The following is a 5,120-nucleotide window of genomic DNA, read 5'->3' on the forward strand; positions in this document are numbered from 1 at the left end:
TATGTTATGTAATTTGGTCAAAATAAAATATTTGTTTATTACAGAACTGAATTCGACATTTGTACTCAAAAATTTCTACAAGAAAGTGATGTTAATCAAGATGTTCAAATTTCACTAAAGACTGCAGCTACCAAACATTCAGTTGGGACAGGACAAGATTTTATACGGTGCACCTGTACCAAAAGTTGTGCTACAAATAGGTGCCAGTGTAAAAAAAAATGATTGTCTGTAATTCGAAATGCCACAACAGTACACCCTGTAAAAATAAATAAAATATTTAATCTTTTATTTATGTTACACTGAGAAGCACTTGAATAAATATTGTTCATCTAATTGATTTCCTTTTAATTTTATTTTAACCATTAATATACTTGAATAATAATTTTAAATCAGTTCGGCCTAGGACAAACTAGTTTAGCCTAAAGTATTTAGGCCAAACTAGATTGTCCTAGGCTAAACTAGTTTATCCTGACACGCGTAGGACAAACTAGTTTGGCCTAGGATAAGCTAGTTTGGCCTGAAATCGGGTTTGGCCGGTAACATATATATCAGATTTTAATGTAAAGGGAACTACTCCACTTACTGTGAGATAAGTTGTGTGTCGATTGGGTAAAGACTTTGTATGCATAACGGATTGAACATGGATATGGTAAGAACTATACCTTGTTTTAATTCAGTTTTGTTAGATATCTAGTGTAATATTTTAAATATTGTATCATTTAGTTGACTGATGAGGGGCTTTATGCCCGAAACGTGCAAATGACACGTATCAACTAAAAGGAAATGAAAATAAAGACAAGTGTTTATTTAAAACTCAATTTTCAGTTTGAAGTCCAACAAATATATATTATTAAAAAATTAATATAATATTATTAGTGAGAAGGCTGAGCTTGGTGTAATGACAGTAATTTTTCGACATTTAAGTACCATATTTGTCATCGGCAATCTTAAATCGCCGCGTTCCACTAGTGACAATCTGTTTCTTTTATTTGTTAGTAAATTGTTGATTACGCTAAATTCTCTTTCAGCTAAATATGATAATGGCAATGCAATGAAAAACTTCTTTGACGCATCCCATAAAGCCGGATATAATACTGAAATTTGCCCTTGAAGCCAAAATTCTTGATATCCATTTTTTAATTTCAATTTTAACTCTTCACTTGTTGACAATTCGATCAATTCCTCCTGCAATGATAATTTTGCTGTTTGTAGGTTTGAAAAAGGTTCTAGTACCCAATCTAGAACAGTCGTGTTAAGGACATCCTGAAATCTATTTGTATAGTCTTCTGTGCTTCCAAATGCTGGCAAAATATCAGAATATCGTCATCATTTGTTTCCACAGAGAAAAGATTCGGAAACTGATAGAATTGACTTCAACCCAAATTTTGTTTGTACACGAACGCAGAAATGCTTTGATCAAATACAAATCGTCTCCTTGCATCTGTAGATTCGTTTTATTAAATTTATTATATAAATCAGTTAAATAAGCTATATCATTCTTAAATTTCAATAAATTTTCTCTCAACGAATCATATTTGTTTCCAAAAAACGTTATAACTGAGTCAAAGAGATCATAAAATCTTTTTAGATAGGTACTGTACGATAGCCAATAAACTTCTGTGTGCAATAGTAAACGATTGAAATCTTCGTCGTTTTCATCACAAAGTTTTCGAAACAATCTATCATTGAGAGCATTGCTTCTGATCTTGTTAACTGCTGTAATTACATACTGTAGTGAACAATGAAAGTGGTCAGAAGGTTTTTTGCAACCAAATGTCTGTGAATTACATAATATACGGCGACTTCATTTGGTACCGCCTTTTTCAAATATGAAACAATCAGCGGTAGCGGTATCGTCCAATCATTGCTGGAGCACCATCGGTAGCAACGGACACGATATTATTCAGAGGAATACGTTTTTCTTTAAAGTTAAAAAAAACCGGTAAACTTTTATAATCCGGCATTTCATTTTGGATAAATTTTTCTCGACCAGCTTAAACTATCTTCGGGTTCAAACACATTCCATTACAGGATTGTAGAACATCGATTCACAATTATTTGGACATAGCTTATATTTCAGCGCATTTAAAATAATAATTATAATGATAAAGTGGTCCGCAACTCGGCCTTAGCGTAATTTTCGGCAATTCTAGAGATGTATAAGCTTACTGTAAAAGAATGTTGCGTAAAACCAAGGGACTCTACGAATGTATTTGAAAGAATGAATGGCGAGAAACAACCTATTTAGTGAACTGAAAAAAAACGAATCAAGATTGATTCGTGACATTGTGAGCGAGAGAACTGTGTCCTTTGAATACAGTATATATCAACCTCAAACAATATTGCAGATATGTTTATTGAAAAACTCAGTAAAGAAAAACCTAAATCCTTTAGAACAAATGTGCTGACTTTTCGAATAGAATAATATGATAGCGAGGTTGCGGCCGAAGTTTTCAAAGGCCGCAACCTCGCTAATGTTTTATTTTTGCAACTTGTAACAGTTATTAAAACTAAAGATTTACGAATGTGTTTGTTTCTTCTAAAAAAACTTGCTCGATGTTTTAAAAAACTATTGCTAAGGGGGATGTTAAACGCAATTTTATTGATAGAATCCATCATTTTATTTCATTTAGTAGATGTTTATAAATGAAATATATGAATATAAGACACTAGATTACTGAATAAAACTTCGTTTGTTATATTGAGAACGTTCTGTATTTAATAATAAGCCTATGTCATACTTAAGTTCTTAAAAACGCGTCGTGAACAAAATGGTGTACATCGCATATCAATTTTTACCGGAATAATATATTATGTGAGAGATATGGTACAGTACATTCCAGATAATTTATGTGGAAGTGTCTAGTGTACAATAACAAACTATTTATACCGAATTGTGGCTATTTGTTATACTTTTAAGATCTAGTATAACAAGGTGACGGCCGGATGTTTGGGCGTTTAAGACTTCAGTTTACCGCTCTAAGATCGAATTCGGGCTGTTGATGAACCCGGCGCGGTCTGTACCTGATATGTCAAATCCAGTCCCATACAGTTCGGCAGCCCACTTTGTGGATCCTGAGAAATCAAGAATGGGTAAGATTAAGATAGCTCTTTCTTAGTGCCCTCGATAAACAAAACAAAACAAAAAAACCGCCAGCTGCCATGTTGCAAGTATGGTGAAATATACGATGAGCACGGAGATCTTTAACCATATTAATCCAGAGATTTAACAGAAAAATTCATCACAAAACAATTATTGATGCGAATATCTGAAATTCCACTTAATTAATCGATGCAAGTTGTGATTACCACAGCCCATTTGACTGCCAATTTAAAGTCTTTTAATCTTTAAAATTGGCGTTTCCATTTTCCGGGACGAGGACCCATGGGTTGGATTTGTGGAAAGCGACTGTTCGGGTTGTTTCATTTTTGTCGAATTACAGAGAACGTGTAAGTGTGTGAATGCGAGAATTCGAGTAAAGGTTACACGGTGTATCTCTTCGTGTACAGTGATGATGTGTCCGTGTGTGTATGTGTGTGTGATCGAAGAACATCTTTCGGCATGTCTAAAAACAGAAAAACAATAAATTAAGATATGAGAATAAAATTTGTAAAAAAAGAAAACCAGAGTTCTTACCATTGGAGATGTCGGAAAATATTCACTTGTATGATAAATGGCCACGTTGTTCTCTTTGTGGTAAAGCTGGGGAAGGAGAAGAATCTCCCTCTCAAATGTTTCTACAAAACACAAAGACAGTGAGAAAACGAGAAGTTTATTTAAGGTCAACATTATCTAAAGCCGACATTATCAGACAGAAGAAGAATAATCCATCTTTCTTCCCGAAAAGTGTTATGAGAGAAACGAAGGCCTCCCACAGGGTGGAGAGCCGTTACGCTAGCTCGTTGCCATTTGTGTTGTGTAACACAACACAAATAGCACGTCCCTTGACTAAAAGGAAAATGGCGGATGTGTATTCAATTTTCTTTAAACATGGCGTCGCTACAGCTACTCTAATTTTGTAAGTAGTATATTCTAGCTCGAAAACAACTATTTTAAACATTAAACCATATTACTAGTTTTAATAAAATAAAGAAAATTTTCAACAAAATTATTAGAGAGGTTGCGGCGCTAGTTCAAACGTTACTTGTACACGGCAAGCAGAAGTACACGGTTTACGTTTTATTAAAAATAACAATTTAACTAACATAAAATAACTACATTTATAATCATTGCTAAGTGACATGTATTTCATTAATGTTTTTATAAATAACGAGAAACTATTTTTTGAGAACGAATGATTTTTAATGGTTTAATTTATGGATTTATGGAAAATGGTTTAATTGATGGATGTAGGATTAAAGATTATCAGCGGAATTAAAGATAAATAAATTTTTAAATTTAATAAGTAAAGTTTTTTAATGGAAATAATTCATGTAATTTATCATTAAATATAAATTAATTATTTATTTTTGTTTTCTTTTATTTAAAAAATGAATATAAACAAACATAAAAAATTAACAACGATTGCATAACTTCCCGGCCAAACTTTAAAATTGTGTGTGGCCATCTGTAATAAAATTTTATTTTAAAAACTTTTTATATTATTACTAGCTTACCCTTCGCGCATTTCTGCGATCTCAGAAGAAGCGAAATTCAAGCAAACTCGTTATGATAAAATTCAATTTACATTTTATTATTTTTATTGAAACTTATTATTATTATTATTCATTTTAATTGGGAAAATATTTCAAAGTGTCGTTTCAATTCTATTTATATATTGGAGTGTTTGTGGATACACGATATTTTTTGTTTTTCCGTCTGGTGCGTACACGAATAATCAAAAGGTTTTCCGACGCGTGAGCTGGCTACATACAGTTGTCCATGCGAAAAGCACAGATTCTCCAAATTTAGCCCACACACTCACAGCGATTGTCAGAAGTGCGATATTCCCCATTTTCATATATATATTTTTTAATCCTGTATAATTTTAATTATTTAATTGTTCCTTCCTCTCTTCCTTGGCATGTTGTGAAATTTCTGATAGTCGGATAATAAACCGTTTTATTGTAATTTGTCTTTTTAAATTATTTTGAGTCGATATTAAAATTTGGAAAAGGGG

At 32.5% G+C, this 5,120-nt stretch overlaps 1 pseudogene; it reads right to left on the bottom strand.

Annotated features, from left to right (window-relative positions):
• Positions 1 to 872: 872 nt before the first annotated feature.
• LOC111616757 lies at positions 873 to 2,401 on the bottom strand (annotated as a pseudogene).
• Positions 2,402 to 5,120: the final 2,719 nt, after the last annotated feature.

This window comes from Centruroides sculpturatus, unplaced genomic scaffold (assembly GCF_000671375.1).
Source record: "Centruroides sculpturatus isolate CEXI.00-Female unplaced genomic scaffold, Cexi_2.0 scaffold24, whole genome shotgun sequence".
Classification (NCBI taxonomy): Eukaryota; Metazoa; Arthropoda; class Arachnida; order Scorpiones; family Buthidae; genus Centruroides; species Centruroides sculpturatus.